This window comes from Rattus norvegicus, chromosome 9 (assembly GCF_021556685.1).
Source record: "Rattus norvegicus strain SHRSP/BbbUtx chromosome 9, alternate assembly SHRSP_T2T, whole genome shotgun sequence".
Classification (NCBI taxonomy): Eukaryota; Metazoa; Chordata; class Mammalia; order Rodentia; family Muridae; genus Rattus; species Rattus norvegicus.
The window spans coordinates 13,441,389-13,453,328 of record NC_141542.1 but is presented as its reverse complement, the minus strand read 5'-3'; positions in this window follow the sequence as shown (position 1 = coordinate 13,453,328).

The following is an 11,940-nucleotide window of genomic DNA, read 5'->3' as shown; positions in this document are numbered from 1 at the left end:
CGTTGGCTATCAACCAACACACCTCCACTAGAGTGGGGTCCATAAAATTAAGTTTCTTACTCACTATATTTGTTCTATAGCCAGCTGCCTAATCTGGGGAACTTTTTTTTTTTTTATGAGCAGTTTCTTCCTCAAGGTTTTTGTTAATGTCTGTTTACACAACTGTTAACAGCAGCTAGGTTGGTCAAAGGGAGCAAAGGGAGGGGCCTCTCTCCTTGGGAAGGAGGCTCAAGAGAGAAAGACAAAACTCCCTGGCAGAAAACAATTTTTCTCAAGCAAATTATTTTTAACTTTTAACTTAAGCACCAAGAGGACCAAGTAAAACTCTTTGATGAACAAAGCAGACAGTTTCATGATTTCAAACACAGTCATCAGTCCAAGATTTTAAACACAGTCATCAGTCCAAGATTTCAAACACAGTCGTCAGTCTAAGCCAAAAAAAAAAAAACACTCGACAATACCACAGAAAACAAACCAGACAAACAAGACCAAGACAAAGCATCCTATCCAGAAAACCACAGTCAGGTACACAGAGTGGGATTCCACATCCACTCTCTCAACACAGACACAGAGTGGGATTCCACATCCACTCTCAGAGTGGGATTCCATATCCATTCTCTTAGGAGGCAACACTGAGTAGGATTCTACATCCACTCTCTAAGTACTGACCAGAGTGAGACTCCACGTCCACTATCTAAGCACTGACCAGAGTGAGATTCCACTTCCACTCTCTAAGTACTGACCAGAGTGAGACTCCACGTCCACTCTCTAAGCACTGACCAGAGTGAGATTCCACTTCCACTCTCTAAGTACTGACCAGAGTGAGACTCCACGTCCACTCTCTAAGCACTGACCAAAGTGAGATTCCACTTCCACTCTCTAAGTACTGACCAGAGTGAGACTCCACTTCCACTCTCTAAGTACTGACCAGAGTGAGACTCCACTTCCACACTCTAAGTACTGACCAGAGGGAGACTTCACCGGTACCGAGACACACATATATACACACACGACGGAACGAAAACAGAGACAGACACAGACTGACAAATGTGGCGCCGCTTACACGGAGACATTCAGACAAACATCTAACTCACTTCCAAGGGGTCTTCGGAGTCTGGGGTGGTCGTGCAGATCCCGGACGAGCCCCCATTATGAAAGATCCCACACAGAGAGACCCTTACTCAAGTCTTGGGAAATCGCGGACCCCAGACACAGAGAGACCATTTTGGATGTAATAAGCAAAGATGAGGTTTATTACGGAGAACTATTACAGAGATCTCCGGGCCGACACGTATCCCACTCAGGAGACAGAGGTGTCGACCCCGAGAGGCTGGGAGAAAGAGTATTTAAAGGCAGAGGCTGTGAGCCCAGGGGATGGGGGATGTCAAAGGGGAAGGCACTACAAGTTACAGGATTGTTTTATGGCTCCAGGAGATAAGGGGACCCAGAAGGTTTTATGGCCCCCTGGTTCCTGGAACAGAGCTACTAAATCAGGAGAATGGTTGGGTCTTTAGGTCCTCATTATTTTTAAAAGTTTGTCAAAATTGATGAAGCATTTGTATTTGAAACACCTCTGGTTAGGCTTGGGCCACTGGTTTCCTGGAGTACTCTCTATAGGACACAATGGCTAGAAAGCACAAGTAGAGGCTTATCATGGTCTGGAGACATCTGGTTAAAGTATGACTCTGAGTAAGCTGGGGGGATATCTTTGGATGGTTTATGGGTCAGTCCTTGATAGCCTGAGCTGGTTTTTTTATTCCTTTTCTTTATCTTTATGGCCTGCTATTCCTGGCGGAGGGGCTTACTGAGTCTGTGACTTTTGGGGCTTACTCCTTTAATTTTATATTTCTAAACCTTTAATTCGTATAATTTTCCTTTCACACCCAAGTCACAGGATTGTTTTATAGCTCCAGGAGACAAGGGGACCCAGAAGGTTTTATGGCCCCCTGGTTCCTGGAACAGAGCTACTAAATCAGGAGAATGGTTGGGTCTTTAGGTCCTCATTATTTTTAAAAGTTTGTCAAAATTGATGAAGCATTTGTATTTGAAACACCTCTGGTTAGGCTTGGGCCACTGGTTTCCTGGAGTACTCTCTATAGGACACAATGGCTAGAAAGCACAAGTAGAGGCTTATCATGGTCTGGAGACATCTGGTTAAAGTATGACTCTGAGTAAGCTGGGGGGATATCTTTGGATGGTTTATGGGTCAGTCCTTGATAGCCTGAGCTGGTTTTTTTATTCCTTTTCTTTATCTTTATGGCCTGCTATTCCTGGCGGAGGGGCTTACTGAGTCTGTGACTTTTGGGGCTTACTCCTTTAATTTTATATTTCTAAACCTTTAATTCGTATAATTTTCCTTTCACACCCAAGTCACAGGATTGTTTTATAGCTCCAGGAGACAAGGGGACCCAGAAGGTTTTATGGCCCCCTGGTTCCTGGAACAGAGCTACTAAATCAGGAGAATGGTTGGGTCTTTAGGTCCTCATTATTTTTAAAAGTTTGTCAAAATTGATGAAGCATTTGTATTTGAAACACCTCTGGTTAGGCTTGGGCCACTGGTTTCCTGGAGTACTCTCTATAGGACACAATGGCTAGAAAGCACAAGTAGAGGCTTATCATGGTCTGGAGACATCTGGTTAAAGTATGACTCTGAGTAAGCTGGGGGGATATCTTTGGATGGTTTATGGGTCAGTCCTTGATAGCCTGAGCTGGTTTTTTTATTCCTTTTCTTTATCTTTATGGCCTGCTATTCCTGGCGGAGGGGCTTACTGAGTCTGTGACTTTTGGGGCTTACTCCTTTAATTTTATATTTCTAAACCTTTAATTCGTATAATTTTCCTTTCACACCCAAGTCACAGGATTGTTTTATAGCTCCAGGAGACAAGGGGACCCAGAAGGTTTTATGGCCCCCTGGTTCCTGGAACAGAGCTACTAAATCAGGAGAACGGTTGGGTCTTCAGGTCCTCATTATTTTTAAAAGTTTGTCAGAATTGATGAAGCATCTGTATTTGAAACACCTCTGGTTAGGCTTGGGCCACGGGTTTCCTGGAGTGCTCTCTGAAGGATGCAATGGCTGGAAACCACAAGTAGGGGCTTAAATAAACATCAAAGGGGCAGAACAAAGAACAGTTACTCACACCCGGTGATAAGCAAAGTAGTTCTCTTGCATTCCTTTTCTTTATCTTTATGGCCTGTTATTCCTGGCAGCAGGGCTTAGCCCTGAGTCTGTGGCTTTTGGGGCTTACTCTTTTAGTTTCATATTTTTAAACCTTAAATTCGTATAATTTTCCTTTCAGTACCAGTTTACAATCCCACCAACAATAGAGGAGTGTTCCTATTTCCCCACATCCTCACCATCATCTACTGCCACCTGAGTTTTTGATCTTAGCCTTTCTGACAGGTGTGAGGTGTTACCTCAGGGTTGTTTTGATTTCCCTGACAACTAAGGATGTTGAAATTTTTTTAGGTAATTTTCAGCCATTCAGAATTCCTCAACTGAGAATTCTTTGTTAAGTTCTAGACCCCATTTTTTAAAAAGATTATTTGGTTCTCTGAAGACTTTGAAGAATTCTTTGTATATATTAGATAGTAGCCTTCTATTAGATATAGGATTGGTAAAGATCTTTTTCTCAATCTGTTGGTTGCTATTTTGGTCCTAAACACAGTGTCCTTTGCCTTACAGAAGCTTTGCATTTTTATGAGGTCCCATTTGTCAATTCTTGATCTTAGACATAAGCCATTGGTGTTTTATTCAGGAAATTTTCCCCTGTACCTATGTGTTCAAGACTCTTCCCCATTTTTCTTCTATTAGTTTGAGTGAATATGGTTTTATGAGGAGATCTTTGATACACTTGGAATTGAGCTTTGTACAAGAAGAAAAAAAATGGGTCGAAAAGGGCGGCACAGATCTTCCTGGTTGTGGCCGCCGAGGAGAGCTCATAAGCAACACCGCACGAGCAAACTTGAGCCTTGGAACCACACGTAAGACCAACTTTTCTGCTGCAAGCGACCTGCTGGTGAACTCAAGACATACAGAGGAAAAATTCCTCTAGGACTGGACACTTCCAGTATTTAGAGGGAGTCCCAAACCTGCGAATCCCTGCCCGCAGCAGCTCTCTGCTCCCAAACCCCATGGGAGAGAGCCCTCACCACCTGGACAGGTGGGCACTCCTGAGACTGCAGAGTGGAAGAGACCACAAACACTGCCCACCCCTGCCCACATCCCTGGCCCAAGAGGAAACTGTATACGGCCTCTGCGTTCCCTTGGATAAGGGCACAGCTGCAGCGGGTCCCCTGCGTCTGAGACACCGCCAGAACCTGAAGGGACCGACCAGATAAACAGTTCTCTGCACCCAAATCCCATGGGAGGGAGAGCTAAACCTTCAGAGAGGCAGACACACCTGGGAAACCAGAAAAGACTGCACTCTGCACACATCTCTGATGCCAGAGGAAAACACCAAACGCCATCTGGAACCCTGGTGCACTGAAGCTCCCGGAAACGGCGGCACAGATCTTCCTGGATGTGGCCCCTGCGGAGAGCTTATAGGCAGCACCCCACGAGCAAATTTGAGCCTCAGGACCGCAGGTAAGACCAACTTTTCTGCTGCAAGCGACCTGCCTGGTGAACTCAAGACAAAGGCCCAAAGGAACAGCTGAAGACCTGTAGAGAGGAAAAACTACACGCCCGAAAGCAGAACACTCTGTCCCCATAACTGGCTGAAAGAAAACAGGAAAACAGGTCTACAGCACTCCTGACACACAGGCTTATAGGACAGTCTAGCCACTGTCAGAAATAGCAGAACAAAGTAACACTAGAGATAATCTGATGGCAAGAGGCAAGCGCAGGAACCCAAGCAACAGAAACCAAGACTACATGGCATCATTGGAGCCCAATTCTCCCACCAAAGCAAAAACGGAATATCCAAACACACCAGAAAAGCAAGATCTAGTTTCAAAATCATATTTGATCATGATGCTGGAGGACTTCAAGAAAGACGTGGAGAACTCCCTTAGAGAACAAGTAGAAGCCTACAGAGAGGAATTGCAAAAATGCCTGAAAGAATTCCAGGAAAACATAAATAAACAAGTAGAAGCCCATAGAGAGGAGACACAAAAATCCGTGAAAGAATTCCAGGAAAACACAATCAAACAGTTGAAGGAATTAAAAATGGAAATAGAATCAATCAAGAAAGAACACATGGAAACAACCCTGGATATAGGAAACCAAAAGAAGAGACAAGGAGCTGTAGATATAAGCTTCACCAAGAGAATACAAGAGATGGAAGAGAGAATCTCAGGAGCAGAAGATTCCATAGAAATCATTGACTCAACTGTCAAAGATAATGTAAAGCAGAAAAAGCAACTGGTCCAAAACATACAGGAAATCCAGGACTCAATGAGAAGATCGAACCTAAGGATAATAGGTATAGAAGAGAGTGAAGACTCCCAGCTCAAAGGACCAGTAAATATATTCGACAAAATCATAGAGGAAAACTTCCCTAACCTAAAAAAAGAGATACCCATAGGCATACAAGAAGCCTACAGAACTCCAAATAGATTGGACCAGAAAAGAAACACCTCCCGTCACATAATAGTCAAAACACCAAACGCACAAAATAAAGAAAGAATATTAAAAGCAGTAAGGGAAAAAGGTCAAGTAACATATAAAGGCAGACCTATCAGAATCACATCAGACTTTTCGCCAGAGACTAGGAAAGCCAGAAGATCCTGGACTGATGTCATACAGACCCTAAGAGAACACAAATGCCAGCCTAGGTTACTGTATCCTGCAAAACTCTCAATTAACATAGATGGAGAAACCAAGATATTCCATGACAAGACCAAATTTACACAGTATCTTTCTACAAATCCAGCACTACAAAGGATAAGAAATGGTAAAGCCCAACATAAGGAGGCAAGCTATACCCTAGAAGAAGCAAGAAACTAATCGTCTTGGCAACAAAACAAAGAGAAGAAAAGCACACAAATATAACCTCATATCCAAATATGAATATAACAGGAAGCAATAATCACTATTCCTTAATATCTCTCAACATCAATGGCCTCAACTCCCCAATAAAAAGACATAGATAAATAAACTGGATACGCAACGAGGACCCTGCATTCTGCTGCCTACAGGAAACAAACCTCAGAGACAAAGACAGACACTACCTCAGAATGAAAGGCTGGAAAACAACTTTCCAAGCAAATGGTCAGAAGAAGCAAGCTGGAGTAGCCATTCTAATATCAAATAAAATCAATTTTTAACTAAAAGTCATCAAAAAAAGATAAGGAAGGACACTTCATATTCATCAAAGGAAAAATCCACCAAGATGAACTCTCAACCCTAAATATCTATGCCCCAAATACAAGGGCACCTACATGCGCAAAAGAAACCTTATTAAAGATCCAAAGACACATTGCACCTCACACAATAATAGTAGGAGATTTCAACATCCCACTCTCATCAATGGACAGATCATGGAAACAGAAATTAAACAGAGACGTAGACAGACTAAGAGAAGTCTTGAGCCAAATGGACTTAACACATATTTATAGAACATTCTATCCTAAAGCAAAAGGATATACCTTCTTCTCAGCTCCTCATGGTACTTTCTCCAAAACTGACCATATAATTGGTCAAAAAACAGGCCTCAACAGGTACAGAAAGTTAGAAATAATCCCATGCGTGCTATCAGACCACCACTACCTAAAACTGGTCTTCAATAACAATAAGGGAAGAATGCCCACATATACGTGGAAACTGAACAAAGCTCTACTCAATGATAACCTGGTCAAGGAAGAAATAAAGAAAGAAATTAAAAACTTTTTAGAATTTAATGAAAATGAAGGTACAACATACCCAAACTTATAGGACACAATGAAAGCTGTGCTAATAGGAAAACTCATAGCGCTGAGTGCCTGCAGAAAGAAACAGGAAAGAGCATATGTCAGCAGCTTGACAGCACACCTAAAAGCTCTAGAACAAAAAGTAGCAAATACACCCAGGAGGAGGAGAAGGCAGGAAATAATCAAACTCAGAGCTGAAATCTACCAAGTAGAAACAAAAAGGACCATAGAAAGAATCAACAGAACCAAAAGTTGGTTCTTTGAGAAAAACAACAAGTTAGATAGACCCTTAGCCAGACTAACGAGAGGACACAGAGAGTGTGTCCAAATTAACAAAATCAGAAATGAAAAGGGAGACATAACTACAGATTCAGAGGAAATTCAAAAAATCATCAGATCTTACCATAAAAGCCTATATTCAACAAAACTTGAAAATCTGCAGGAAATGGACAATTTCCTAGACAGATACCAGGTACCGAAGTTAAATCAGGAACAGATAAACCAGTTAAACAACCCCATAACTCCTAAGGAAATAGAAGCAGTCATTAAAGGTCACCCAACCAAAAAGAGCCCAGGTCCAGACAGGTTTAGTGCAGAATTCTATCAGACCTTCATAGAAGATCTCATACCAATATTATCCAAACTATTCCACAAAATTGAAACAGATGGAGCACTATTGAATTCCTTCTATGAAGCCACAATTACTCTTATACCTAAACCACACAAAGACCCAACCAAGAAAGGGAACTTCAGACCAATTTCCCTTATGAATATTGACACAAAAATACTCAATAAAATTCTGGCAAACCGAATCCAAGAGGACATAAAAATAATCATCCACCATGATCAAGTATGCTTCATCCCAGGCATGCAGGGATGGTTTAATATACGGAAAACCATCAACGTGAGCCATTATATAAACACACTGAAAGAACAAAACCACATGATCATTTCATTAGATGCTGAGAAAGCATTTCAAAAAATTCAACACCCCTTCAGGATAAAAGTCCTGGAAAGTATAGGAATTCAAGGCCCATACCTAAACATAGTAAAAGCCATATACAGCAAACCAGTTGCTAACATTAAACTAAAAAGAGAGAAACTTGAAGCAATCCCACTAAAATCAGGGACTAGACAAGGCTGCCCACTCTCTCCCTACTTATTCAATATAGTTCTTGAAGTTCTAGCCAGAGCAATCAGACAACAAAAGGAGGTCAAGAGGATACAGATGGGAAAAGAAGAAGAAAAAAAATATCACTATTTGCAGATGATATGATAGTATACTTAAGTGATCCCAAAAGTTCCACCAGAGAACTACTAAAGCTGATAAACAACTTCAGCAAAGTGGCTGTGTATAAAATTAACTCAAATACATCAGTAGCCTTCCTCTACACAAAAGAGAAACAAGCCGAGAAAGAAATTAGGGAAACGACACCCTTCATAATAGTCCCAAATAGTATAAAGTACCTCGGTGTGACTTTAACCAAGCAAGTAAACGATTTGTACAATAAGAACTTCAAGACTCTGAAGAAAGAAATTGAAGAAGACCTCAGAAGATGGAAAGATCTCCCATGCTCATGGATTGGCAGGATTAATATAGTAAAAATGGCCATTTTACCAAAAGTGATCTACAGATTCAATGCAAACCCCATTAAAATACCAATCCAATTCTTCAAAGAGTTAGACAAAACAATTTGCAAATGCATCTGGGATAACAAAAAAACCCAGGATAGCTAAAACTATCCTCAACAATAAAAGGACTTCAGGGGGAATCACTGTCCCTGAACTCAAACAGTATTACAGAGCAATAGTGATAAAAACTGCATGGTATTGGTACAGAGACAGACAGATAGAACAATGGAACAGAATTGAAGACCCAGAAATGAACCCACACACCTATGGCACTTGATTTTTGACAAAGGAGCCAAAACCATCAAATGGAAAAAAGACAGCATTTTCAGCAAATGGTGCTGGTTCAACTAGACGTCAACATGTAGAAGAATGCAGATCAATCCATGCTTATCACCCTGTACAAAGCTTAGGTCCAAGTGGATCAAGGACCTCCACATCAAACCAGATACACTCAAACTAATAGAAGAAAAACTAGGGAAGCATCTGGAACACATGAACACTGGAAAAAATTTCCTGAACAAAACACCAATGGCTTATGCTCTAAGATCAAGAATCGACAAATGGGATCTCATAAAACTGCAAAGCTTCTGTAAGGCAAAGGACACTGTGGTTAGGACAAAACAGCAACCAACAGATTGGGAAAAGATCTTTACCAATCCTACAACAGATAGAGGCCTTATATCCAACATATACAAAGAACTCAAGAAGTTAGACCACAGGGAGACAAATAACCCTATTAAAAAATGGGATTCAGAGCTAAACAAAGAATTCACAGCTGAGGAATGCCGAATGGCTGAGAAACACCTAAAGAAATGTTCAACATCTTTAGTCATAAGGGAAATGCAAATCAAAACAACCCTGAGATTTCACCTCACACCAGTGAGAATGGCTAAGATCAAAAACTCAGGTGACAGCAGATGTTGGCGAGGATGGGGAGAAAGAGGAACACTCCTCCATTGTTGGTGGGATTGCAGACTGGTACAACCATTCTGGAAATCAGTCTGGAGGTTCCTCAGAAAATTAGACATTGAACTGCCTGAGGATCTAGCTATACCTCTCTTGGGCATATACCCAAAAGATGCCCCAACATATAAAAAAGACACGTGCTCCACTATGTTCATAGCAGCCTTATTTATAATAGCCAGAAGCTGGAAAGAACCCAGATGCCCTTCAACAGAGGAATGGATACAGAAAATGTGGTACATCTACACAATGGAATATTACTCAGCTATCAAAAACAATGACTTTATGAAATTCGTAGGCAAAATGGTTGGAACTGGAAAATATCATCCTGAGTGAGCTAACCCAATCACAGAAAGACACACATGGTATGCACTCATTGATAAGTGGCTATTAGCCCAAATGCTTGAATTACCCTAGATGCCTAGAACAAATGAAACTCAAGACGGATGATCAAAATGTTAATGCTTCACTCCTTCTTTAAAAGGGGAACAAGAATACCCATGGCAGGGAATAGAGAGGCAAAGATTAAAACAGAGACTGAAGGAACACCCATTCAGAGCCTGCCACACATGTGGCCCACACATATACAGCCATCCAATTAGACAAGATGGATGAAGCAAAGAAGTGCAGGCAGACAGGAGCCGGATGTAGATCGCTCCTGAGAGACACAGCCAGAATACAGCAAATACAGAGGCAAATGCCTCTGTAGGACCCCTGTTGAAGGAATCAGAGAAAGAACTGGAAGAGCTTGAAGGGGCTCGAGACCCCATATGTACAACAATGACAAGCAACCTGATCTTCCAGGGACTAAGCCACTACCTAAAGACTATACATGGACTGACCGTGGACTCTGACCTCAGAGGTAGCAATGAATATCCTAGTAAGAGCACCAGTGGAAGGGGAAGCCCTGGGTCCTGCTAAGACTGAACCCCCAGTGAACTAGATTGTTGGGGGGAGGACGGCAATGGGGGGGAGGATGGGGAGGGGAACACCCATAAAGAAGGGGAGAGGGAGGGATTAGGGGGATGTTTGCCCAGAAACCGGGAAAGGGAATAACACTGGAAATGTATATAAGAAATACTCAAGTTAATAATAAAAAAAATTAAAAAAAAAAAGATCCCACTGCTGACTTGTGTGATCTGAACTGCTGATATCCTGACAACACAGATTGGATTTGCTCCAAAGAACTATTTCTAAACAGGTACACATCTAAGACATTATTTCCTTTGGCAGCCTCCTAGGCAGACCAGCAATTCTGGTATATCCAGAATCCCTCTGTTGCTAAACAACATTCCCCCACTTTCATTCAATTTCACACCCCTACCTTTACATATAAGCAACCCAAACACTCGCATTAGTATGTCTCTACTAGCTACAGACTCTCTGGTTCCAGCCCCCCAGGAAAATCAAGAGTCAACCAATTGTAACCCAACAGTAAGATTTACATGTTAAATTCTCAATCCACAATACATTTACACAATAAGCTTACAACCAATGAATAAGAATATAAACCACCCACCTACATAAGCTATAATTTGCCCATCTAGACACACAAAATCATGTACACATCTATCCTTTAAGAATAGCCATCACAACCTGTAAATGTGCAGAGAAGAATCTTAACAGCTACCACAGGTTCTCTCAGCTGCCTCCTCCTTGCTCTGACTCCTCCCTCTCCTTCTAAAACCTCTGTTCCTGCCTCCCATCCTTCTCATGCAATGACGGGCCTCATTTTATCTTATCAGCCTTTACTTGTATAATGACATCAACCTATATTTCACCCTTTCTAAGGAAAAAAAAACTTTTCTCTCAATGTAAGTTGAGCACAACTATTATCATTTTGTAATTTAAAGGTATAACATATACCTAACACCCAGTCCAACATTTTATCCGTTAAACAGAAGATTTAGTTATCTATTCTAGCTTAAGAAAGGTTTAAGTCCCTGCACCTAAATCCCATGGGGGAGAGAACTAAACCCCAAGAAGTGCAGAAAATCCTGGGACCTAGGGACAGACAGCCACTTCTGCCCAATTTTGCTCACATCCTAGCCCAAGAGGAAACTGCATAGTGCCTCTGGATACAGGAGTATAGGAGCAGTGAGTAGCAGGAGCCTGCTGGTTTCTGCCTTCGCCTGAAACTGAACTGAAACAGTCCCACAGTTCCCTGAACCCAAATCCTAGGGAGAGATCTAGACCCTCAGAAGTGTACACACTCCTGAGAATCAGAGGAGACAACTACTTCAGCCCACATTCCTGACCCAAGAGGAAATCTCCTAGTGTCATGTGTGCCTTCTGGGCACAGGGACCTAGGAGCAGTCCGGGGCAGGAGAATTTGGGCTTCTGCCTTCACCCAGAGTTGAAAGCCAGTCGCCAAGAGCAGCCACACAGCTGAGACCAGAGCTCACTCTTCCCAGATCCAGCTGAAAGAAAACAGGTCTACAGGACTGCTGACACACAAGCTTACAGGAGGGTCAAGCCACTGTCAGAAACAGCAAG